Source organism: Pituophis catenifer, unplaced genomic scaffold (genome assembly GCF_029215685.1).
Source record: "Pituophis catenifer annectens isolate HBS135680 unplaced genomic scaffold, rPitCat1.0.hap2 SCAF_2, whole genome shotgun sequence".
Lineage (NCBI taxonomy): Eukaryota > Metazoa > Chordata > Lepidosauria > Squamata > Colubridae > Pituophis > Pituophis catenifer.
In genome coordinates this window covers 94,486,672-94,514,538 of record NW_027256882.1, presented here as the reverse complement: position 1 = coordinate 94,514,538, position 27,867 = coordinate 94,486,672, and the positions used below count along the sequence as shown (strand labels likewise).

The 27,867-nt window shown below is 38.2% G+C and overlaps 1 long non-coding RNA gene across 1 annotated transcript in view; it reads right to left on the bottom strand.

Moving 5' to 3' along the window:
• LOC139310465 (uncharacterized) overlaps nt 1-27,867 on the bottom strand; it is a 65,319-nt gene that overhangs the window by 15,352 nt on the left and 22,100 nt on the right. The window contains exon 2 of the long non-coding RNA XR_011599886.1: nt 12,504-12,644. This is a non-coding gene — a long non-coding RNA (uncharacterized lncRNA). The remainder of the gene's footprint in view (nt 1-12,503; nt 12,645-27,867) is intronic.

The window sequence follows — 27,867 nt, the reverse complement described above, 5'->3', positions numbered from 1 at the left end:
CAGTCAACATCTTACTGTCTCTAGATTTTGAAAAGTTAATAATTAGTTACTTCTCACAGCCTAAAGGAGTAGTCTCAAATGCATGTTTGTGCATGTTTGTTATTATTGAAAAATATAAGATCTCCCTGTATATTAAAAAAAAAAAACACCCTTAGAGTACAGATCAGTGGAAACAAATCAGTCATATGAAATGGTATTAATACATTTGTGTCAGAAGCACTTACCAAGGCACTTACCAAGGATTGAAAGGATTAGCCGGTGACATCACCCAGGGGACGCCTGATGGGTCTCCTTTCATGTCCCCAGTATTTTCCCACCAAAGTGTACCTATTTATCTACTTGCATTTGCATGCTTTCAAACTGTTAGGTTGGCAGAAGCTGGGACAAATTGACAGGAGCTCATTCTGTCACGCAACTCGCACTCTCACATTTTGAATTTCCAAGCTGTGGAAATCCCAACCACATAAGATCCTGCAGCCTCATATCCTGAAATGGTAAACAATAATGAGAAATCAAGAGGCTGTTTATCAACTTCTTTTTTTTTTTAATTTTTTATTATATTTTTATTGTTAAAGAATAACAAAAAAGAAAAAAAATCAATACAAAAATCAATAGTAAGGAAAGAAAATTTTAGCACGTTGTTTATCAACTTCTACGTAAGAACTGTGGTGGAAGAGAGAACAGCTGTGGCGGTTAACTCCATCTAGCATAATGTAATTATCTTACAACTCACAAAATGTTGGAGGGATTGTTAACAGAATGGAACATTTTTAATATACAGTATATAAGACATATGTGGAAAAGTTGTACCTTTGTGGAAGAAAATACTGGAAGAAGTAAGGGTTATGACTAAGCAAAGAGTAGAATGTCCAGAGTTTGGACTACTACATAATTTCAAAGGAATTAATGCTCAATTACATAATAGAGAACTTATCTTTTTTTTTTACTTCTCGCAGATAAATTAATAACTGCTCAACAGTGAAAATTCCTTGGTAATTTAGGAATTGAAAAAAAATGCATAGTGTACTAAAATATGCTCAATTTCCTTTCTTGAAAAAGCTACTGATAAAATTCTAGTAATAGGTTTATAGAGAGATGAATTGCATTTTTATAAGATCTGAAAATAATGTATGTGTGTATGTGTTAATAAGAATAATAGCTCCGATTTATTGGAGACTGAGATTTATGGGAATTACAGATTTATGGGAATTATGAATTCATGAGAAGCCTGTGACTTATGGGAACAATGAATGAATTCTGATATATGCTACTGCTGAATGATAACATTTTATACATACATTTTCCATGCATATATGGAAATGCAGAAGCAGAGACAATTGGAAGATCAACATGTTTTCAAAAAAGCCTGGGGACTAAGAGTTGTGACACACGCACACCTTTTTGTGATGTTTCTTTGGTCCTTTTCCCAACATCAGCTACTTGTATATATCCTATTGTTAGAATTCAAACTATTTTCTAGTATACTGTTTGTTGCCCAAGTTTAAAACTAAATTTAAAAGAAATAAATATTTTCTTTAAAAAAAAAAAAACCTAAAAATCTCAAAGATTAAGGCTCAATTGGATGGTATTTTACAATGTAAGAAAGAATCTACTTGCCTGTTCCTAAGGGTGTCCAAGCCGCTTTAAAGATTTAAAAGGCTTCTTCACAAAATAGGAAAGCTGTCTTAATGAGATGAATAAAAAAGGAACATGCGGTCTTGCAGAAAAATAATGAAGGGTGACAACAAGGATTTTTTTAAAAAGGATACAATCTGTCTGTGGCAAAGCATAATAATTAATAATAATGATGATGATTTATTAAATTGATATGCTGCCTGATTCTCAGAGTCTTTGGGCAGTTAAAAGAAGTAATCAGCTAAGGATGTTGTTGGGCTGTTGGTAACAAGGGACTAAAATAAATTATCCAGTAGCATATACAGATTGTTGTGAGCGCCATGGCAAAAGCAAGCAGAGAGGGGGGTGGGAGAGGGAGGGAGGGAGGGAGAGAATGAGAATAAAACCTTGATGTCTTTATAAATAGGACTTGCATTTGATAGCAAACAATAGCTGGTACTCTTTTGTAATGGCTTCATTGGCTGTTCTGCAATAAGCCTACTTAATTAGCGTTTTCTGTCCTTTCCTAGATTAACAGATTAACAGAGTTGGAAGGGACTTTATAGGTCATCTAGTCCAACCCCCCACTCAAGCAGGAGACCCTATACCATTTCTGACAAATGGCAGTCCAATCTTTTCTGTCTATTTCTAGCCTAACTTTCTCAAAAGAAGTCTGACAGTTGCAGAGAAACAGTATGAATTCTTTGCATCTTTTTTTTTTACTATTGAAGTTATAGGAAGATATCTGAGTCTGTATTGACTTTCTCAAGAAGAAATCCAAAAACAAACAATTGAGAAAACAACAACAAAAGATAATGTAGGTTAGGGGGTCTCCATTCGCTGGGGTGCAGATCAGTACCGGTCCATGGCCTGTTAGGAACCGGACTGCACAAGTGGTGGGTGAGCGAGCAAGCGAGCAAAGCTTCATCTGTGCATGCGCAGGATCTAGGTTGCATGTGAAACCACACACACACACACACACACACACACACACACACACAAATGTCTGTGGAAGACAATTTTTCTTCTGAAACTGGTCCCTGGTGCCAGAAAGATTGAAGACTTCTGCTCTAACACATCTTGACACGCTTAACAAATCACTGGGTTCTGATGTATCCGCAAAGAGTTTTTAAAGGAGTCTAACATAAAATTGCTGAATTCTTAGCAAAAAAAGATGTAATTTGTCCCTCAGATTAGGCTCAATGCCAGAAGACTAGAATACCAGTTTTCTTTAAAAAAAAGAAAAAAAAGAAAATCCAAGACAGATCTAGGAAATTATAGGTTGCTCAGCTTAATTTCTGTTCTAAGCAAATTGGTGAAAACAGTGGTAAAAAAAAAAGCCTAAATACCTAAAGGAACAAAATTTACAGGAAGAAAAACCAGCATGGATTCTAAAATTATGAATTCTGTCTTATCAATCTTCTAAAGTTTTCTGAGTGTCAGCAGGTATGTGGACCAAGGTAATATTGCATATGTGGATTTTTAAAGAAAATTTGGTGATGGTCCCCTGCTAAGCAGCTCTTGAATAAGCATAAGACAGAGGTATTTATGAGATGGAAAAATATCTTTTTATAGTTTACTAATTGATTAGAAAACAACAGGCAAACATAGGAATAAATGAGTTTTGTTTTTTTTAATGCAGGGAAGTAAGAAGTGGCCTTTCAAGGATTTGTGTTAGGATTTGTGCTTTTTAACTTGTTCACAAATGATCTTGATAAGCAGGGCAGGGTTAAGCAGATGGATGAAGTCTGAAATCACAGTGAAGATTAGCTCAATTAAGATGTCAATTTCATTTGATGCAGCTATGAAAAAGCTAAATTTGATGGTAAGGGACATTAGGGAAGAGATTGAAAATAAAATTGTCAACATGCCTTATATAAATCATTGCTACGTCCACATCTGGAACTCTATATTATTCTGATTGCTGCATTTGAAAAAAGGATGGAATAGACCTGGAAAAACCGAGCAACCAAAATATTCAGGGAACATTAATATCTTCCTTTTAAAAAAAGACAAGTTTTTTTTTTAATCTTAGGCAAAAGACAGCTGTTCAGGGATTTAATCAAGGTGTATAAAACTTGCATGATGCAGAGGCAGCATAGAAGGTTTTTGTGTCTACGATACCATTAGTCTAACAACTACCCAAAGAAGCTGTTTACTTCACACAATGGCATTCTTCACACAGTGCAACCAATGGAATTAATTGCTACAAAGTGTGTCGGTAGCGACTAACTTGGATGGCTTTAAAAGAAGATTAAAATAAGACATTCATGGGGCCAGGTTTATCAGGAGCTATTAGTCTTGAGACAACATTGTTTCCTATCATGTGATCAAAATTCAGATCTTTGGCAACTGGTTCATATTTGGGACCGTTGCTGTGTCCCAAGATCAGGTGATCACCTTTAGCGACCTTCTGACAAGCAAAGTCAATGGGGAAGCCAGATTCACTTAACAACCGGGTGACTAACTTATCAACTGCAGTGATTCACTTAACAACTGAGGCAAGCAAGGCCGTAAAATGGCGCAAAATTCATTTAACAAATGTCTCACTTAACAACAGAAATGTTGGGCTCAATTGTGGTCGTAAGTCGAAGGCTACCTGTAATTGGAAAAACTGAGTCCTGAACTGTTCAACTTCAAATGTTTGAAGAATTGTCTTGCCCAGCCAAAGAAAAGACATTATCCTTTGTGCAGCAGATGCCACATAAATATTTATGTTCAGTTTTCCTCAGTTTTCCTTCATATTCAAGCCCTTCCCAAAAAAATTTTGAGGACAGTTATTTTGGCGTATGGTAGTTTTGATGGAAAATTAGCATCCTGCCCTGACATGTGAACCTGGATAGGACAGGAAAATTGCAATTTTCTACTTCCCTAGTTCAAATTTTCTTTGTATTAAGATTCCTTAAGCTATCTATTCTAGCTGCATTTGTGCACTTAGCAGTCAGAACAGTGCCCTTCAGTATAATACACACAAGACCAAACTCTTTAGTTATTGTTTATTTATTTATTCATTGGATGCTGTTAATCACAATTGGCCAGTACCTAAACGATGTTTTTCCTTGTAATTTGGAATATTGATTTATTTAATTTATGAATGTACTGTCATTTGTTTGTTGCCTGTTCCCATGACCTTGATAGCATACAATAAAGACAATGAAACACCTATAAAATAGTCATAAAAACAGCCAGTTAAAGCCAATAAATACTGCTAATAACACTGCCACTGCAGCCTCATGTATTAGTAATGATATCACCGAACTTCATACAAGAACAAGACAACAAAATAATGTTTAACTATGCATCTTATTTCTCTTATCTAGAATTTAATTTGAATCAGATTTTGGAATAACACTCATAAAGACCAGGAACATTCAAATCGAATGTAAAAGAAAATAAAACATTAAAATGGAAGTATTTTATAAAGCACTCAAAATGTTGCTTTCACTTCTAAGGAAAAAGAATCCTTGCGATACTGTGTCATTGCTGCAAAGATTAAAACTGCTGCAATCTCAAATCTACAGATATCTTCCCTGCTGTTATTTTTTTTTTAAAAAAAAATGCCTTTATGCTAATTGTTGTTCTTGATAACTGAATCCAAGATTGAATATGTCAAAGTAATTTGAAACAGTGCAGAGGCAGACATTTTCATTACGTAAGTCAAGAGTGGAGCATTTATTTTTAGCACTAGAAAAGTGAATTGGTACTTTACGGAATTTTAAGGTAAAATATGAGCAGGTTGTCATTTCAGCAGATGAAGAAAGCACCAGGAGTGAAATGGCAGGGAAAATAAATAGATAACAAATCCCTGAAACATATGGCCTGTGCACTCTATCTTTCCACCAGAGACAGCCCAATAAAAGTTGAAGATAGAAAAGGCAAATAAAATTGATAATATTCCCTCCGAGAGAAATTCAAATAAAATGGGTGTGCTACAAGTAGCAGTCCAATTTACGGTTTCCGTTTCTTTGCCATTTTATGACTGCTCAAGTTATTCTCGTGCATGCAATTCATTCTGTTGCAATTAATTCCAAGGTTGAAAAAAATCAAGAGCTGAATCAGATAATAACCTAAAAAAAAAAAAATGAACCGATGTCCATCCAGGTCAGTTCCTCCTCCCACACAAGCTGTAGGGAGTTAGGCAAGCTGTGACAATGGATCAAACCAATCCTAGTAACAGTCCAGGCTGCCAACTCTGTGTGTGTGTGTGTGTGTGTGTGTCTGTTTACTATATGTGTGGGTCTTTATGTGTGATGGATGATAGACAGGCCAACATATGAAGATAGATAGTAGGTGGAGACAGACAGACAGACAGACAGACAGACAGACAGACAGACAATGATGTAGCCTGTAAAAAGTACAAAAGTAATAGCTTCTCCCTTTAGCTTGATGAAAGAGAGTCTTTAAATTATTGTAAGCCATCTTTCTTTCCCATGCATTCTCTCTGAAGCTCAGAGTAGTGTCTCTAAGGATTTTTCTCATTTTTCACTCTCTCCCAAACCTAAAGCTGAGAGTGAGTTGTATGTGGTTCAAGGACATTTATGGTGGAAATTCTAGTTCCCATGGAAGACAGCTAAAAGTCTATAAAATGCCAAGAGGGGGAAGTTAGGATGACAAGAATGGGACTTTGAAAAGTATTGTAGACAGTTTGACCCCTTTTATGCCTTGAACAGGCTCAAAAACTATACCAGTCTCAGGGTGGCAATTTTAACTCTCTTGAAAAGAATTTGGCCAAAAATTGTCTCTTCTTATCTGCAGTTCTTGTCATTGTGGCTCAATGGACACCCGCATTGCAATGGCATATTAGCTTCAGATATCTACCCTCTACCCAGACCCTACATTCAGGATTACTCTGGTCTAGGTAGATAGATAGATGATAGATAGATAGATAGATAGATAGATAGATAGATAGATAGATAGATAGATAGTCTCTGAACTCTTCAACAAGCTTGAACAAACCTTTTATTTTAAGTTAACATTCTGCCCAATATAAGTGGCTCACAATATTTGAATAACATTCAGTGGCTATCTGGACACTTTCGAATGTGCTTGGCTGCATCTCTGAATCATTAATCATAGCTAAAATTTTAATTACACATTGGCAATTACCAACCTACAATGACAGCAATGTGCCTGAATCATAATTTCCACTTATCTGGAGATCCTGGCCAGCTGCAGGAACCAGCTCCAAAATCAAGTTGAACTTAGATTCTGGATTATGAATTTGGGATTGATTTTAACATCCAACTTCAGCATTTGGAATTTTTATTTTTCTTCTCTCCTTCCTTGCTTTACATTGACTGTTTCTTATGGGAACCTTTAGCTTGTGGTGTGTCACTGATCAAATGCTGGAGCACACTTCAAAAGATGAAAGCAAGAATTGCCCCTTTTTCGCCGGAGGAAAAGAGACTGTGACCTGCATTGGGTTTTGTTTAAGTATTAAAATGGTCCTGTGGTATTTTGATTCTAATAGTTCTGTCGCTGGTTCCAATTACAAAGTTTTCTTCTTTTTGAATCTTGGCAACATTTGGTCTGAATGGGAGTCCCCATAGAGAATGAGTTTATGTTTACTACTGGCAAGGATTGACATGCAATTTGTAAAAATATCACCAGAATATATGAATGAAGAAAATGTTTCTTAAGGTGTGATCATGAGATACCTGAGGGTCCCCCAACACTTTCTCTGTGGTCCATAAAATCAAAATTGACATGATAGCAATGTTCCAATATCTAAGGGGCTGCCACGAAGAAGAGGGAGTCAAGCTATTCTCCAAAGCGCTTGAAGGCAGGACAAGAAACAACGGATGGAAACTAATCAAGGAGAAAACCAACCTAGAACTAAGGAGAAATTTCCTGACAATTAGAACAATTAAACAGTGGAATGACTTGCCTTGTGCTCCAATACTGGAGGTTTTAAGAAGAGATTGAACAAAATCTCTTGATTGTCTGAAATGGTATAGGGTTTCCTGCTTGAGTGAGGGGGTTGGTCTAGAAGACTTCCAAGGTCCCTTCCAACTCTGTTATTCTGTTAAAATTATTTGCTAGCCTATGCTGAAATACAGCATAATATTAAAATCTCGTCAAACAACTGTGAGAAGTGGTAGTGGTAACAGATGTGTCAATTTCAATTTTTAACGGAGTAAATACTGATAAATATAACCCATACAAATAAAAGCTCCTTCATCATTTTTAAAAGTAAGAAGGAGTCCTGAGAGGGGAAAAAAATGTTTATTGAGGATTGGTTCATGCAAGTAGCTAGAATGTTTTTTATAGTATCTGGCCTTTTCAAGTAAATGTAAACAAATTCACTTATTTTTCTTTCTAAAAGAGATTGTGTTGTTCTGCTCTTAACTTTACTCATTGAGATATCAAATCTGTAAATTGTAGATTGCACTATGAACTCTTTCTGAGCCAGACAGAAAAGATGAAATACAGAATTCCTATGGTAGCCACATATGATTATTTACACCAGCATCTGAACAGGATCATTTTATGAAACATCAGCAAAATTATAACATTTGCAATGTACTGCATATGTGCTTAATGGAACATCTACAATTGTCCCATTTCCATTATTTGGCTCAGTTCCAATCAATGCCTCAGATTTTGTATCATCATTATGGTTGGGTTCATACCTCAGGCCTCCATGTTTTTTGTTTGAGCTTATATATTGGATGAATTAAGCCAATCGTATTTTATTCAACACTATCATTAGCATGGTTGCGAGGTCTCCTCACTGCAGGATAACTACATTTTGGTATATTATTTCTAATGAAAAGGAAGCAACCAATGAGCCTCTACTTGCAGCATGGAAACCGGAATACGTTCTCTAAACCCCTGGAACCAAAACCAAAACTACTTAAAATTCCAAAGTGGCAGAAGGATTACATGGGCTCTATCAGACAAATGGGGCCCCAGGCTAGGGTGCAAAGCCAAGTTTTTGGGACCTTGCAAAAGGCCAGCAAAGTTAGGATTGACCTAATTACATTTCCTAGGACAGATGCTCCAGCAGAAAGGGTCCTCCTTAGCCAACCTGGAGCATGTTTCTCTTGCCAGATACGGTAGGACAAGTAAAAATAATTGGAGAGAGAACAGAAGCCACAACTGTTATCCATATTATTCCAGGTCTAACTAGGTCCTGATTTACAACAATTTGTTTAATGACAGTTTAAAGCATTGGACAGCATTGGAAGAAGTGACTTATAACCTGTCTTCAAAGTTACAACTATCATACCAATCTCACAGTCGCATGATTGTGTATTATAGGGGTGTGTGTGTGTGTGTGTGTGTGTGTGCGCACATCAGTGGTGGGTTGCCCCCTGTTCGGACCAGTTCTATAGAACCGGTAGTAAAACCGGCAGGAGGCTCCGCCCACCAACCCAGACGCCATCAGGAAGCTTCTGCGCAGCCCCGTTGCGAACCAGTAGTAAAGGTAAGTAGAACCCACCCCTGGTGCACATACATATAAGTACATACATGATTATGGGACTATGAGGTTGGCATGACAGTGTATAGTATACACTATACACTGATATGTGTGTGTGTGCGCGCAGTATGTATGTATATATGTATGCATGCCCCAAGTGCCTACTTACAGTAATATAGATAGTTTTGCAAACTACGATCTGTGGGAATAATTACTGATATCAAGGAGAGTACTGTAATTAACCCAATTTAACAGATAGGGAACATCTGTTAAATTTGGAAATAAACACTAGGTATAACTATAAGAGGCAATCAGCCTTGGATGAACACCCATCTTAAAATTTAATCAAATCCCAAAATAGAGTTAGAGAACATCAGCATCCTGGTATGATGTAACAAGTATTACCCCAGAATGATGAGAGAGGCAATTGAAATGCATAATCCAAATAATTTAAATAAAGGGAAAATCTATCAGTGGCCGTAGCATTTTTCTTCGTTGAACAAAAGCAATGTAGGGGTGTGTGACATCTTTTGCCAAATTCATTGTTCTGAAGAATTTAACACAATGGCAAACCAATCCTCAGAACACACAAATATCCATATTCAGGTAAGGCTTCACACAGCATTACCTGAAAGTCATTGTGCCAACACTTGGTTGTTATTCATGGAAAATATAAATTATTGACACAACGACTTCTGGTGAGGCTAGGAAAGTATTAGAATTGAAAAACCAAGATACAAAAAGAATTCTACTGGTTTAAGTAAATAAATAAATGAGATCTCCTTTCCCAGCACCACAAATTTTCTTGAGTGACTAACTGAATCTTTTATTCAACAGAAGCCTGGAAACCAAGATGTTAATGCAAAGAAATTCCCAAATTAAATGTTGGGAGATACAGACACGGATACATAACTAGCTGCTGAAGCTTTTATCTCTTATTCAGTAACTTTGAAGCAAATTTCATTAAAACACTCATGACCTGCCATTAGTCTGCAGGTACTGGAATTGTTTTCCCAAGAGGTATGCCCAACATTGCTAATTTTTTACAAATATCTCTAGAAATTACAGGAAATGCTTTGGACTATAATGAACTTGAGCTTTTGCCCAGTTTAGAGCATTTTCTATAATCTCCTGAGATTTGTCTTTCTTCAAAAATCAATCAGACCTTCTGCTTCTGTTCCAGTTCTTGAATACTAAGGACAAATGGGGGGCATTTCCACTCTGAATATTCAGCCACTCAGGCTTTTTTTAAATTGATCCAAATTATTTAATAATTGAGCCAAATTATTTAATAATTTTAAATTATTTTAATTGATGTTTGTCTTGTGCTTTTAATAGGCTGTACACCACCCTGAGTCCTTCGGGAGAAGGGCAGTATAGAAATAAAATTATTATTATTATTATTATTATTATTATTATTATTATTATTATTATTATTATTATTATTATTATTATTATTATTATTTCATGTTAGTTGGAACACAATCCTGCATAGGTTAATGCCTTCTTACACACATTGCTGAACGATAATGTATTTTTCAAGTTTAGGTTCTAAACCAGATGTTTTCAACGATTTGCCACCTGGAGAAAGCAGATCCTTCATGAAAGAAGTAGCTCTGTCTGACTTGCTTAGGGACTAGCTCTTCATGGGGTAACTCTCCATCCATCCTATGTCTCTCTTTCCCATTTTTACCGCCTGTCTTTCCTGGCTCACTTAACGCATACCCATTAGAGGAAAGACTCTTGCCAAGTCAGAAACCCCAAGTGACATAAATCCTGAGCGTGGCAAATTATGCAAAGTGAAGCTGCATAGCAATAATCACATCCCATATTATTTTTTTTTCTCCAGGAAGATGAAGAATACATTACAAATGAATCTGGATGAGGAGCGTGTGTGTTGGCGAGCTTAACCAAACTAATGAAACATGCGTGCTCGTGCATTACTAGCATCACAGTTAATTATAATAAGCACTAAAATTTTAGACTGCCTTGGTAGCTCCCCAGTGTTTGCCAATTAGAATGCAGGGAGAATACAAAAGGTTTCATTAAGTCAGATATAGAATGCGAGGACTGGGAAAGGTCTAAAGAAGCTCTCCCAAAATTAAATGTACTATTTACAGAACTGATTAGATTCACTGTTATCAAAATCAGTAAGAAGTGGTTTTTCTCTTGAAAACTAAGGAGAGTCCTATCTGACATGCTTACTCAAATTACATTTCTGCTCAGGACCGATATTTCATTTTTGTGGCCTTGGTTCAAGTCTTCTTCCTATTCCTCAAGGTTATTCCTATTGGCCATTACAACTTGCCTCTATTTTCATAAGCACTATTAAGTTCTGGTTCTGTTAACAAAATGTCTGATGTCCAAATTCTAATAGCCACTTGTCATTTACTGCATAACATCTCAATGCCTCAGCCAATTGCAGCAGATGGTCGGTCTAGTTTGAGGATAGAGGCTAAGGAGCATAAGGTGTGATTAGTATTTTGATAGGAGAGTAACAGCAGCATAAATTACAAGCCAGGATAACATAAAAATGATGAAAGGTGTAACATAATATCATCCTACAATTGATGTAATTTGTATCCTTACATCAAATACATGGTACAATGATATAACCGTGTCATTTACACAATGATATGATGCAGGGGTGAAATGTAAAATTTGTTACTACCGGTTCTGGTGGCATGGCTTGGTGTGGGGGTGTAATGTGACTGGGTGGGCGTGGCCAACTTTTTTTTTTTTTTTAACTTTTAAAGCATTTTTTTCTGCAAATGCAAAAAAATGCTTTAAAAAGGCTCTGCCAATCAGGCAATACAGCTGGGCTCGTCAGAGAGACTTTTAAAACATTTTTTTCTGCAACCTCTTCCGGGGAAGAGGTGGTTAAAAAATGCTTTGAAAAGGCTCTGACGATCCCAGCAGTGTTGCCTGATTGGCAGAGCCTTTTCAAAGCAGTTTTTAATCACCTCTTCCGCTAAAGAGGTTGCAGAAAAAAATGCTCTCTGACGAGCCCAGCTGAGCCGCGCGATCATCAGAGGCTTTTTTTTTACTTTTAAAAGCATTTTTTTCGGCAGAAGAAGTTGTAGAAAAAATGCTTTTAAAAGTAAAAAAAAAACCTCTGATGATCGTGCAGCTCAGCGGGGCATGGTGGGGAGGGGGCAGGGATTTTTGCTACCGGTTGTCCGAACTACCCGCCACCATGGCTACTGGATCGGGCGATTCGGTCCGAACCAGGAGCATTTCACCTCTAATATGATGCCAATGTCATCAATTGCCTGCTTCCTTCCTTCCTGGTGGGTGCCAAGAGACACATATATGACATTGACAAGCTAATGCCATCACACAGATGTTGCAACTTTTATGTGTTATCATACTTTATGACCCAGTTTGAGCCTTTGGAGTGAGATGAATTAGAACTCTTATTAATAAATGCTACAGATCCTAGAGTTTTTTTTTTTTACTTTCCTACCTTGTTCTCAGAGTGCTTGTCAATTTCTTTTGAATTGTTGGTGATATTTTAGACTTCCTTTGTATTGAAGGTGATGCTATTGTTTTCTTTGCTGATCTTTCCATCTCCCCAAAGCTTCTCTGCCTGGCTATATCTGGCAACCTGAAAAAGTCAAGGGAAGAATTCCTTCAGAGTATATAATATGTCTTCCCTGATGAATTAAACTGAATTGATGAATTGAACAAGAAAATTCAGGGAAAGTACAGAAAGCTGAAGGGGAAAAAATGTACAGTGAAAGACACAGTGACCCCTCTAAACTATCTCATAATGAAATACAGTAAGTGCTTTCTACTCATAAAAATGTCACCCAAATCTCTCGTTCTTTGAAGAAATGTTACAAACAAGTTGTCTTTCATCAAACTGAATGAAGATTGGTGTGAAAGTAATGCAGAATTTATCTCCATGTCACTGGTACATAGGTATGTGAAATACATTTTGAGCTCTTGGTCTTTCTGTCTTTCAACTGAAATCATTTTTTTTTCCCTCAGTTCTTCTGTTCACTTCATATATTTTTTCCCTTTGGGCTTTAATTGTGTTCTACACTTTGTGGGTTCCCAGGATATTGTACTTCTCTCCTGTATGGGATAAACTATTTCATTTGATAGTTTGTTCCCTGCCTCACTTGAATATACCGGATTAATTTCCTCATTATTATTCTGAATATGGATCGTTCCTAAAATCACAGGGTTTGAATAGGATTCTGTGGTTATGAATTAAATAGGATAAGCAATAGATGGAGTAACTTTCACTTCTTGTATTCTGGAGGTGCATCGGTTGATGTGAAAATCAAACATCACTGGCAAAATAGGTTCATTAAGGAAGATTATTGCTTCAATATCGGCTGCTATTGGAGAGCAAGCGATAGAAGGATCATTGATCTTGCTTCATGAGGCAATTCATGTGTTCTCTACTAAAGCAATTTACTGTGGCAACAATTAGAATATTGCCCTCAGGAGGAAATAGAGCCAAAGACATCACAAAGTCACTGAAGTCCTAAAGTTTCTGTTATAAACAATAGCTTTTAAGCGAGCTCAGAGTTTGCAGACGGAGTATGTGATTGGTTTACAACTGCACTGGATTGTGGTTTCTTTCAATCATAATGTACATGTAGTCCTCGATTTACAACCACACTTGAGCCCTTTTTTTCCCCCCTAAATTAGACATTTGTTAAATTTGTTACGATTTTGCTTGACACGGTTGTCAAGTGAATCACTGCAGGTAAAGTTAATAACACGTGTCTGAATTTTGATCAGATGACCATAGGGATGCTGCAATGGTCATATGTGTGAAAAATGATCATAAGTCACTTTTTTTAGTAGTGTTGTACCTTTGAATGGTCGCTAAGTGAACTGTTTTAAGTTGAGAACTACCTTATTCAATAAGCCACATTGCTTGATTTATGCATTTATTAAATCACAAATCCTTCTCAGGTCCTGCTGTGCTACTTCATGCTGGCAGAGGATGGGGGTGGACTATGATTTGGGGAAGATTAAGTAAAGTACAATAGACTATACACTAAGAGTTCAGCCTCCAAGCAAGGTTGTCCAAGGTATGAACGTTATCCCAGCTGTCCAGCTAGAAGAAGCAGACTGCTGAGTTAAGCCACAGTGATATAGGAAGATGTTGAAGGTAAGTGACTTGAATGGAAACACCAAAGGTGTCAGAAAACAACGGTAAGCCAATATTGTATTTTATGCCACTAGACAGAAGGTTCTTGTTGTGTGAAGAATAGAAGGTGGGGTACATGACGTGCAGTGCCCTGAACTGCACAAAATAAAGTTGGCATATAATGATGGTGAAAGTAAGACAAAAATGTCCAGATAGTGGATGTGGAAGTACCTGGAGAGAGCAGAAGAGAAGAGAAAAAACAAAATTCCAAGATTTGCCAATAGAAAAAGAATGACTGTGGCAAAAGAAAGTAAAGGTAGTACTGGTGATAATAGGCGCCTTGGGTGCGATTCCGAAATAAATGGAGCACCCCTTGAACACTGTCAGTGTTCTGTCCCCGTCCAATTGACCAATTGACATTGGTCAATTGGAAAAGGTAGCTTTTCTTGGAACAGTTTACATCTTTTGGGTTATACCTTTAACACCATCAAACATCAACATCTGCCAGGTCCCAGGTCTTTGGTAAGGATTCAATAGGCAAATAAAAATGCCAAATCCAATCTAAACATCTGGCTGACTGTGAGACAAATCATAATAGAAATACCAATATATGGTTCAAGGAAGATAAACCAAGATGGAAAGAGTACATTGAAATCTGTAGTAGTGATACATCCACGATACCTTAGATCAGGGGTCTCCAACCACCAGGCTAATAGAGCCCACTACTGGGCCACAGCCTGTTCAAAACTGAGCCACAAGAAAAATGGGCAAGCATGCACATGTGAAGCTCCACTTGTGTAAGCGTTGGCTAAACATGCACATGTGAAGCTCCACTTGTGCAAGCGGAGGGCATTTGTACTCGCACACAAAGGTCCACTTGTGCGAGTGGATGGCGCTGCGCTCATGCACAAAGCTCCACTCATGCAAGCAGAGCTTTGCACATGAGCACAAGTGCCCTCCACTCAAGCGACATCCGCTTGCGTGAGTGGAGCTTCATGCGCGCGAGAATGGCAAGCACAAAGCTCCATTCGCGCAAGTGGAGGGCACACACAAAAATGGAGCTGTGCACACATGCATAGTCACACATGCACTGTCACTCACACATGCGCCCCCCCCTGCACCGGGTTGAGCCGCTGAAAAGGTTTGGGGCTGCTGCCTTAGATGTTGTTCCCCATTTACTAGAGCCTCTAATGCTAGAAGATGAAGTTTGATCAGTCATTACCAAGATGGAAGGCCAGAGAAATTGATGGAAATAGAAGTACAGCAAGGAAGAGAAGAAGAATCTGTAAAGTACTGACCAAACTATGAGAGCACATCTTGAGAAAGGCACAGTGGACAATAGGTTGGAAGAGGTAAATCTACATAATAAGGAATCTAAATATCTTTTCCAAGTCTTTTGTGGCTGCTCTCCTAAATTACAGTCTGCCGCAGACTTTTGACTGTTTGCTCCTTTTACTGTTAATGGTTAATCTTAAAAGGCAGAAACAGTCTACCATTTCATTATCTTCATTGCCAGTTTTAAGGCTGGTTCTTGTAATTCTAGTCATTAGTTTAGTCTTCTTTGTATTTAATTCTAGTCCTATTTTTTCCACTCTTTGACTTTTATTACTACAGTTTTCAGATTTTTTTTTTGCATTTTCAGCTCACGGAGTAATGTCATCAGTGTACTGCAGGTTATTGATGTTTCTTCCTCCAATTTTCTAACCATGCCCATCTTTTCCCAATCCATCTTCCTGTAATTGATTCAGCATATCAATAAGTAAGAGGATACAGCCTTGTTTCATGTCTTTGACAACCTGGACCCAGTCTTTTTCACCATGTTCTGTCCATATTATGACTTCCTGACCTGTATTGTATATAAGTTTCCCATGAAGATTATGAGATGTTCTTGAATTCCCATTTCTCTAAATGCCCAACTCCCTGCCCAGTGCAGAAATCTACTGCTATGTATCCTAGATGGCTGGCCATTCAACCCACTATGCACCTCCAGTGCAGGCACCTAAGGTAGTCTGTTCCATTGTCGGAAATCAATTATTTGAAATTTTCTACAATATTCAGGTGAAGGCTGTACAGGTAGTCCTTGATTTACAAGCACAACTGAGCCCAAAATTTCTGTTGTTAAGTGAGAATTTGTTTTTTGTCATCTGAATTTTGATCACATGATCATGGGGATGCTGCAAAGGCTGTAACTGTGAAAAACGGTCATAAGTAACTTTTTACAGTGCCGTTGAAACATTGAACGGTCACTAAATGAACTGTTGTAAGTCAAGGACTACCTGTGTCTTTATAATTTAAATCAATTTTTGTCATGTCATCTGGAACATCTCTCAACAATCTGTTTTGTGTTCTACATGATAGATGTTCACATGTGGCTATAGGTCTGCCTGTTGTGGTCCGCCAGCAGCCTGCGGAGCTGGCAGTGGAGTTGGACAGCAATGAGGCTGAGGAAGAACATGGGCCAGTCCTGGAGGCTGGGGAAGACCCAGATGAGGGTTCTGCATCGGAGGCAGAGATGGGACCAGGGCCATTGGAGAGTGATATGCGGACTTCGGAGCCTCCAGAGGCTAACAGTAGAGAGGTAGAGGAACAGGAGGAGCCTATTCCTAGTGCACGTATGAGAATAGCTGCCAGAAGGCAGGAGCAGATAAAGCAGAGAGGACGACTCGGGAGTAGGGCCAAAAGATGATTGGCCCTTCCCGTAAGGCTTAAAAGACCAGCAACGTCTCTTGGCCTCTTTGCCGGAAAACAACGTTGAGAGATTTACTTCTTGTTTCACTGTATTCATTTCTTGTCGGCGTCTCCTGCTTCTGAACTTTTGCCAAGAAAAGCCTTTGGCAGTTTGTCTAATTATCCCAAGGTCGGTAATAAACTGAGGAATGGTGTTTTGAAGAATTTGCTTTAATTTAGTTTGGACTATGCTGAGAATGAGTTAATTCTCAGCTGTTCTAATAAAGTCTGTTTGTTTTCGAACTGTTTGTATTTAATACTAACTACTTGGGCCTGGGTCACAACAGTGCCCAATAATCTTATGTCCATCTCTTCCAATGTTTTTCATAAGTTTTCCCTTCCAACCCCTTCCAATCTTGATCATTCTACTCAGGACCAGTGGTGGTATTCAGGCTGTTCGGACTGGTTTGGGCGAACCGGTAGTAGCCACTTGGGATGGGCCTGCCTCACCACCCCCGCCCCGGTGCTATGCCATCCTATGTAGCTACGTTTTCTAAGCCACACACATGCATGCAAACTGCGCACGTGAGGAAAGCACCTGCATGGACAGCCGTGTGCATGCGCGGAAGGCGCTCACATTTTTGGTGCACAGCAAACCGGTGGTAAAATTATGTGAAACCCACCTCTGCTCAGGACACATTTCATTTCGTCAGTGTGCTTTGTAATGCCCAGAATTGGACACAATATTATAACCAACAAAGAACAGAGAGGAAGAATGTCTTCTCTTGATCTATATTTCTGTTGATGCAATATAATAGCAATAGCACTTAGATTTATATGCTGCTTTACAGTGCTTTACAGCCCTGTCTAAGCGGTTTACAGAGTCAGCATATTGCCCCCAACAATCTGGGTCCTCATTTTACCCATCTTGGAAGAATGGAAGGCTTAGTCAACCTTGAGCCTGGTGAGATTTGAACTGCCAAATTGCAGTCAGTCGGCAGTCAGCAGAAGTAGCCTGCAGTAGTGCACTCTAACCACTGCGCCACCATAGCTCATAATGCCTTTTCATTAATTAAAATTAATGAATGCAAAAATTAATGCAAAAATTAATTATGTATTCCTTAGTCTGTCCATTCTCCAAAATAACCTTTTTCATATTTTGTCATGACTTCATTCTGATTCCTCACTGAAGGACTATCAGAAGCATTTTTCCACATGATTTTCTGATGTCTCAAAAGTATTCTGACAGATTAGTAAAACAGGGCTTACTCTTGTGGAAGTCAGGTTCTTCAGCATGACTTGTCTTTTGATGTGCCTGAAAATCTTAACTTTAGTAACACTTTCTACCGATTTACCTAGATTAGCTGACTACCCCCTAATTTCCAGGGGAGCGTATAAAAATCCTTTAGATTTTAGTTTTAGGCTAGGAAGATTCAGGGTGACCCAAACAAAGCCTCTACTCATAAAATTACTGAATAGAAGATACTCTCTTTGGAAGCAGATGCCTGTAATGAGCTCCCAGCGGGCCAAATAATGGATAGGAACACTGAACACTGTTATATACACCTAAGTCAGTCCAATTTCTTTTTCTTCACAGGTCTGAATAAGTAACTGAAAACAATTTCCCAAGTACCTTAAATATTGATATGACCATACAAGGAGGCAGGGAACAGACTGCATGCAGTAAGAAAAATATACCTTAACTCCTTATGCTCGCATGGAATTACCCATGTCATTTTCTGGACAATTGTATAGAAATGGTTTGCCAGTCTTATCCTTCAGGATATATTTCTTTTATATGTCTGTCTATCCTGCCACTGTGGGATCTCCTGATTGACACCCATTCAAGTGTTAACCAGGCCTGAGCCAAGTGGGCTCCCGCCAAAGCCAACTAGAAATTGCGATCTAGTTAAGGATTTAACATAGGGGACGCAGTTATCAATCAAAAGGTCGGCAATTCAGCGGTTTGAATCCCTAGTGCTGTGTAACGGGGTGAGCTCCCGTTACTTGTCCCAGCTTCTGTCAACCTAGCAGTTCGAAAGCAGGTAAAAAATGCAAGTAGAGAAATAGGGACCACCTTTGGAGGGAAGATAAGAGTGTTCCGTGCGCCTTTGGCATTTAGTCATGCCGGCCACATGACCATGGAGACGTCTTCGGACAGAGCTGGCTCTTCGGCTTTGAAATGGAGATGAACACCGCCCCCTAGAGTCAGGAATGACTAGCACATATGTGTGAGGGGGAACCTTTACCTTTAAGCATTTAACTACAAAACATAGATCCCAAGAGCCTGAGTGGCGCAGCAGACTAATGCTACTGTTAAAGATAGTATTTAGCTTCCAGCTGCCTGCAATTACTGCAAGTTCAATTCTCACCAGGCTCAAGGTTGACTCAGCCTTTCATCCTTTCTAAGGTAGGTAAAATGAGGACCCGGTTTGTGGGGGCAATAAGCTGACCTTGTATAAAATATACAAAAGTATGAAGGCTATTGCTTAACGCCTTATAAGCCGCCCTGAGTCTCCGGAGAAGGGCAGCATATAAATCAAAATAAAAAATAAAAAATAAATTTAAAAAAATGCAGAGAGATGAAGCTCTGTGAGATGGAGGAGAAAGAAAGTCTTTAAAAAGCCACCTTTTTAAAAGCACATAAAATTCTCCCATTAAAATGCTGTAAGGACAGAATATACAAATGCTTGATTATTATACCAGAGAAAGCTTCAGTCTGGATCAGACTTTACCAGTTGGTTTTTCTACTTTTGTCTATGGAAAATTAAGCATAGCCTTTGTTTCCCTAGAATTTGGAAGATATTTGGTAACTGGACTCAATTTTGGTATGTGAAGCCAATCTTCTGATATATTGAGCTTCCCTTGTTTCAGGTTTGGCATCCTGCCAAGAGTGACAAGGGGGCATTTGTACATTTCTATCCTGTTGCTTTGAGTCTCAGCTGGCTCCAGGAAGTGAACTGAAAGCACTTGAATGTAACCTTCTAAACTCTTCACTTTTTAATGCATACTACTTTATTTCCATGCCAAAGCCAACACTTTTTAAAATGAAGGATGGGAGGCCATAGCAACTCTGTTATGAAATGAGTATGAAAAAAAGGTGCATTACAAAGTAAAAAAAAAAAAAGCACAGTATGAGTCAAAGGCCTTCCTCTCACTAAAATGCAGTATGAATTCACCCATAAACTTGATCTGGGTTTTTGCATAATTCAGACACCTTTAAATATTCTGCTAGATATTCTAGCTGCCTTAGGTTACTACAGCATATTTCCAGGTAGATAGATAACTGATTAGCCTTTTTTTTTCTTTTTCTTTTTTTGCCAGCCTTTATTAAGCTATACATCTACTTGCAAATATGCTGCAGTATCCTGGAGAGCAGGAATATATTGCAGAATATGTAAAACTATTTCAGATGCTTGCCATATAGAACTCAGTAAGGATACTGAAAATAATTAATGCTATGTTTTCTCTATCTCTGTAGCAACTTTTTAAAAAAGAGAATATGAAGTGAAGTACTGGGGGGGGTTTCACCTTTAATTACTGCATCATTATCACCATCAGTATGACACTGTATATAGCCATTTCAATCTGCTTTCAAATTGGAGGCTCTGAGAGAACTACCAAATCTGGGTTACAATAATCTGAACTAAGAGTTGTATCAGTTAGTTGTATTAGCAGTAGGTAATAAAAAGAGGTGAAAACAAAGTTTAACATACCTCTAACATGGTGTAAAATAAATAAATCTTGGAATAATGAAAATTATGCCTAGTCCCATAATGTTTTATTTACAGGAGTAAGACAGTGATCCAAAATATATCCTCAGAGTAGCCTTGCCCTTTGCATTAAAAAAGAATCCAGATGTGTTTGAATGTTGGGTAGGACCAGGCATGAAATCCAGCAGGTTCTAACAGGTTATGGAGAACCGGTAGCGGAAATTTTGAGTAGTTCGGAGAACCGGCAAATGCTCCTCTGGCTGGCCCCAGAGTGGGGTGGGAATGGAGATTTTGCAGTATCCTTCTCCTGCCATGCCCACCAAGCCACACCCACAGAACCAATAGGGAAAAATTTTGGATTTCATCCCTGGATAGGACTTAATCTCTTTCCCTGGTATAATTATTCTTACTTTCATTTGCTCCTTCAAATGACTCATTATGACTTCCTGACTTTCTATTTCTTGTCCTAGGTTCTAACAGGGAGCTTTAGCAATTAAAATATTAATTTGGGAGTGGGTAATATTGTTATAATATATTTAATTATCCTTCAGTCCCACATTAATTAGATAATATTGAGAAATCTGGAGAAATTCAAAACTCCTTGTAAATTAGTACTAGTGAGTTACTACTATTACTTATAATTTAATGGATACCTGTCCTAAAACAAGCTATAATATTAAGTGGTTTTCCCAAAGGTGCTTTTTCAAGAGGCAACTGGACTTTCTGGTTTTCTGACCCAGATGGCTAAACTGGATGACTGAGAATCTTCATAGACATTAAGTGGTTTTACATTTTCTACAAAAAGAAAAGTAAAATAATGGAGGTGAATACATGCCTATCATAGGGTTACATATTCTACAGTCAAGTCCAGGGGTCAGCAACCCGTGGCTCTGGAGCCACATGTGGCTCTTTCATCCCTCTGCTGCAGCTCCCTGTCACTAGTCAGCTCCACAATTGATAGGGTTTTCGGTTAGGACAGGTAGAGGAAAAAGGACGCCGTGCTAGGAGCAGACTCTATGGTGGGGGAACCAGACTTCTGGTCAGCTGCAGAATTGAATAGGGGGCTTCCGGTTAAGACCTTTGTGGCTCTTTGAGTGTTTAAGGTTGCTGACCCCTGGTCAAAACCATCATAGCCCCAAGCTGCAGTGTCCAGTGTACTTTGTCTCAAGTCATCAAGTGGATCAGCAAGCAGATATCAAGATAAAGGACATTGGACGTAACAGCATGTGTGTTCTTGGATACAGGCCAGTAGCAATTCTGAAAGGTTTACTGTAGTCTAGTCCACTGCTCACACCTGGAAGTTTTCTGGTTGTCTCCTCTCCAAATAATAAACAAGTCTGGCACTGCTTAGTTTTTCACTCCACATGATTGCCACCTACTAGACAGAGAGACTGGGTATTTATTTATGTATTTATTATTTGTATTTGTATTATTTATAATACAAAAAAAGGGGGATTTCAGCAAACGATGCAATATCAAATTTCAACATCAAGATGTGATAAGAACAACAACTAACATGACTTGTATAGATCCTCTCTCTTTTTCCTCTCTGTTTCATTTTCAGAAAAAGAAAGGCTAATATTGAGTTATTATCATTTGACTCTCTAGCACTTCTAGTGGCTGGTTAACTTGTAGAAAACTATATTTCGGGGGGGGGGGGAGTCCACATTCAGAGACATAAAATCCATTCATGCTATTTAACCCATTTGCTCATTTTCAGAGCTTTTAGAGTTCAACCCTTCTTCATTATAGGAAGTATACATTTTTAGCCTTTTTGATTAGAAGGCTGCAATTTCAAAAGAACGAAAACACTGGTATAATTCATCTGCCAGAAACATTATTTACAAGAGTCTCCCCTGGATAATAACATCACATCAGATTCTAAATCTTACATGCTGTGCTGGTAATGAAGCATGAGAAGTAATAGTATTTCATATATTCAGTTTCTCGCCAAATATCAATGCTGTTGGCTGAAAATTCCTTCGTTTATGCTTTCTTTGTATCTGCATAAGAGTGTGCATGCATGCTTCCTGGTGCATGCACATCCTTCATTCTTGAGCTGCTACAAGTATTCCCAATCTTCTCACCTGCATACACTCATTCACTTTTCTGCTTTTCCCATCCAAATATTGCTAATGGTTGCTCTTTCTGTTGATTCATAAGTATAAGCTAGGAGCTCTCCTAACTTTCCCTGCACGCTATCTCTTTAAATATCTCCTGTTCTTCATTGACCTTGTTGGCAGCTCTCTATGTATTCCTTGGGCGAGGCATTATAGTCATCTGTGTTCATTTGATACAATAACACAGATGTTATTAGTTGTGATGGCTCAGTGGTTAGAATGCAATATTGCAAGCTAATTCTGCCAACTGCCAGCCATTCGATCCTGTCCAGCTCAAGGTTGACTCAGCCTTCCATCCTTTCAAGGTGAATGAAATGAGGACCCAGATTGTTGGGCGCAATATGTTGACTCTGTAAAGTCAGTGCTTAGAGAGGGGTGTAAAGCAGAGGTGGTATTCAACAGGTTCTGACCAGTTCTGGAGAACCAGTAGCGGAAATTTTGAGTAGTTCGGAGAACCAATAAATACCTCATCTGACTGGCCCTACCCTCATCTATTCTCTGACAACAACTGAAGCTGTCACGGTAGTGAAGAAACAACTGCTACAAAACAGTACATTAGGTGACAGAATGAATCTCAGCCCAGAGCACATATGTGCTTTTCTGAATTTCCTCCTGACCATTACTTATTTTAAATGAAGGTTTCTACAGACAAAATCACGGCTGTGCCATGGGTTAAATTGTATGCCCTATCATGGCCAATCTCTACATGGAAGAGGAAGAAACCAAAACCCTAAACTCCTTCATAGGAATTCCACCCACTCACCAGTATAAATATGTGGATGATACTTGGGTCAAGATTAAAACACAGGAATTGGAAGCCTTCACCAAAAACACAAGATATTAAGGAAAATAGTCTGGTCTTCCTGGACTGTGCAGTACACATTAAAGAAGACCAAAGCCTTAACATTGAAGTTTCCAGAAAAATCCACACACAGAAATCAGTATTTATGTTTTGATTCTCATCACCCATTGGAGCAAAAATGGGAGTGATTGGAACCCAGGGTTGCCTATTAGCAAAGTTGGAAAAAGAAGAGAACTAAAATAACATCAAGGAGACCCTCAGTACTTGTGGCTATCCCAACTGGGCCTTCATCAAATAATAATAAAAAAAATCTCAGCAGGAGCTCCTCCATAATATGCAAAGAAGAGAACAACAAATGAAGCAAAGTTGTCATTCCATATGTTGCAGGAATATCTGAAAAGCTCAGGAGGATTTTCAACTAACACAATAGGCATATACACTTTAAATCCAAAAATAACACTAAGGCGAAGCTTGTCCACCCTGAGGATAAAACACTCGGATACAAACTGAGCAATATGATATATGCAGTGCAATGCAGTGAGATGTACACTGGAGAAACAAATCAACCACTTCATAAATGCATAGCACAATATTGGAGAACAAACCCATCAGGACAAAATTCTGCAGTCCATCTGCATTTGAAAGACAAAGGCTACTCTTTTGAAGACAGTGAAGTCTACATTCTGGACTGAGAGGACCACTGGTTTGAAAGAGGGGTCAAAGAGGCCACCTATATTAAGATTGAACAGCCCTCTCTAAAGTGAGGGGAGGGATATGACACCGCTTATCTCCTATTTACAACACAGTTCTTTCAGCAGTTCCAAGAAGATTCCACACCCATTTGCTCTATTCAGGTAACCCTGAGGGCTCCAAGTAGCCTCAAGGACTCTAATGACTGCAAAGAAAATAAATCCTTCCATCCTCCACTATTACTCAGAACTCAAGAATCTTCTTGGATAAGAAGTGAAACGTCTTCAAGCAAAAACAAGAAAGTCCGGTTGCTTTTGAAAAAAGTACCTTTGGGACAATTCAAGATATAAGGGGAAAAAACCCTAAAATATCTGTACAAATAGATGGAAATAATAAAAGATAAATCTTAAGCACTTTACTAGGAAAACAAAAAAAAAAGTCTATTCCCTTCAGTGGCCATTTGAAATATGAAAAGATTTTTTTCCCCTTAAGATATCCAAGAGGCGAAGACTGAGATACCAGTAGCAAAAGGAGAAGGAGAATCCTCTCTCTATCTTGGCACTTGAAATCCTTTGTTAATAGTTAACCAAGCAGCAGGTATACTGAAAAATATAATTTTCCCAGCGCACCTGACAAACATAAGTAATTTTAGAAAAATTATATTTTCCAGATTCCCTTGGTTCACTGCTATAAAAATGATTCTACCACAAGAAGCAGAAAAGAGAAATTAGACAGAAAAAGACACTACTGTAGTCTTATTGTCTGCATAATTCAAATGATGCACTGCTGGAATATTATCTTTTTTAAAAATGCCAGGGAAAAGGAATGAAATAGCACACAGGTGAATTTGTAAAAAAGACAACAACATGTAAAGTACTGTAGGTAGCTGAGGGAAAGAAAAACAGTGTGTTGTATGTATTGGGGAGAGGGGAAATTCTACTGGATTTGTGAACCATCAGTCTTCTATTTATATAAGACATGTGTTATAACCCTTGTACTATGGCAGCATCCCTAGCAAAGGTACCTCCAGAAGAGAGTAGGGACCATGCCAACCATTGACTAAGCTGGGACCTGATGAAACTGCCAGGCTAGTCTATCCCAAAGAACTTCATCAGCTGAAACAGAGAGCTGGAAAAATCTTGAACTGAACACACTCAAAATTGTAGAAATAATAGTAGATTTTAGGAGAAGCCCTCCTATTATACCATCTCTTACAACACTAAGTAACACAGTATCAACAGTAGAGACCTTCAAGTTTCTAGATTCTATAATATCTCAAGACTTAAAATGGACACCTAACATCAAAAACGTCATCAAAAAAGCACAACAAAGAATGTTCTTCTCGAGCCAACTCAGAAAGCTCAGACTGCCCACAGAGCTGCTGGTACAGTTCTACAAAGGAATTACTGAGTCTGTCATTTGAACCTCTATAACTGTCTGGTTTGGCACTGCAACCAAACAAGACAGATAGAGACTTCAACGGATAGTTAGAATTGCAGAAAAAACAATTGCCTGCCTTTCATTGAGTATACTGCATGAGCCAGAAAGAAGACTGTGAAAATATCTGCAGACTCCTCACATCCTGGACATAAACTGTTTCAACTTTTTCTCTCAAGATGATGCTCTAGAGCATTGCACATCAAAACAACTAGATACAAGAACAGTTTTTCCCCCCATGCCATCACTCTGCTAAACAACTAATTCACACAACACTGTCAAACTACCTAGTAGAGCTATATTACTATTATCCTTCACATCTTTCCTATTACCTACCCTGTTTCCCCCAAAATAAGACATTCCCTGATAATAAGCCCAATCGGGCTTTTGAGCACATGACAATAAGGCCAAGAGCTTATTTCAGAGTTCAAAAAAAATTTTTTTTTCTATTTTTCTATTTTTTCAATAAGCAATCAATTTGTGTTGATTGCTTATTTAGTATCCTATGACTATCACTGAATGTTGAATCTTATGATTTCTGATGAATGTATCTTATGATGATTATGATTTATCACTTGCTGCTTGTATGTACACTGAGACAAATTCCTTGTGTGTCCAATCACACTTGGCCAATAAATTATTCTATTTTATTATATCCTATCCTATCCTATCCTATGCCAAAGAACTTCATCAGCTGAAACAGAGAGGAGCCATCAAGGTGATGTAAGGGAGAAAAGAGTAAGACAATGTGTCCAAAAGTCATATTTGCGATGGATAAGGGTCAATACATAACAACATGGACCATCTCTGTCCTTCAAAAACGGTTGCTTTTGGCCACTAGGCAGTGTAGATAGACCCTCTGTCATTTCTGTTTTGCTGTGGTTCTCTATGATTCTCAACCTCTGAATGAAGCTCTTTTGCTTGCTGATGTCCAGTCTGGTCCCTTCTCTGAAACCTCTTGCTTGTTGATATGCAGACATTGCTCAGGGGAACCAAATGGATTCCTATGAACAGATAGATTTCTAGAGAGTGTGCCTGCTCCCCAGGCCACGATTATAGAGCTCCATCTGCCTCTTAAATCTCATGCACTCCCCTAACCAATGTGGAGGACTCAGACTCCATCCTTGCCAAACAATTATCCACCAAAAACATCCATAATCATGTTGAACTATTACAATCTTTTTTCAAAATACACAATTTTGATTAGGCAACATTTAACACAATACCAAATTGAAATACTCAATGATCAGATTTGACACGGACCTGACAATAATATTTGAGGATCTGTGGCTGGCTCAGGACATGTTTTGTGTACCATATGACTTTTTGTTCTACTTTAGGGAATGCATGATTGCATACCCTGAAAATCTACATTTCTAACCTATGAAGAGGTGGAGCTTGGGGTGGTTTTTTTTTTTTTTTTAAGTATATAATCATGGAAGGGACACTAAGAAATAGCTGTCAGTTTTCCATGTCGAATTTGCTGGTTTCTGATAAAACATTCTGGTTTTGCACATATTTATCAAATATTTGGTTAAAGGCACATGACATATTTGCACAATCTGTGACAATTTCCCTGAAAAATGCGTGTGTCATCTTGTAAAACTGGCTCATTGCCTTAAGTACTCCAAGTATGTTGCAAGATGATAAAATAACTTAGATGGCAGATGGCAGTGTTAGAGAAATAAAACTGCAGCACAAATGATCTGAAATGTTGTTCTACAAACACTTGATGGAGTCCCACTGATAACTGAGGCCAAGTCTGCATTAAGCCAAATCTGAAGCTCTTTCATCAGAGAAAAAACTGAGTTTTGCTTTCATGTCAGAAAGGGCAGAAAAAAGTTTAAAGCAGGTGCAGCTGCATAGCAGAAAGGGTGAAAAAAGTCAAAACGGTGATCACAATGTGTTTGATATACCCTCTTCTTTATGTGTGTCAACAGCATAAAGATACCATATTGATTTTTTTGGACCTCTTCCTAGGGACACTTCTGCATAGCACCCTGGTATCTTCCTGGGACAGTTTCCCAAATCATGTTGGCTAATTACAATTTTTTCCTCAGGTCTATCCATTCTATCAAGAAATCATATTTTGATAAGTTTAATTTTTTTAAATTTAATTTAAAAAAAAATTAAATTGCCTGCAGAAAGGTGACCCAAATATGTTATAATATTAATGTTAAATATATTTAGTGTCTAATTACAAAAATGCAAAGAAAACACATATTATGGGTTCAAATTCCCCTTCTATTTATAAAGTTTTCCTTTATGCAGAAAATAAGGATTTTCAG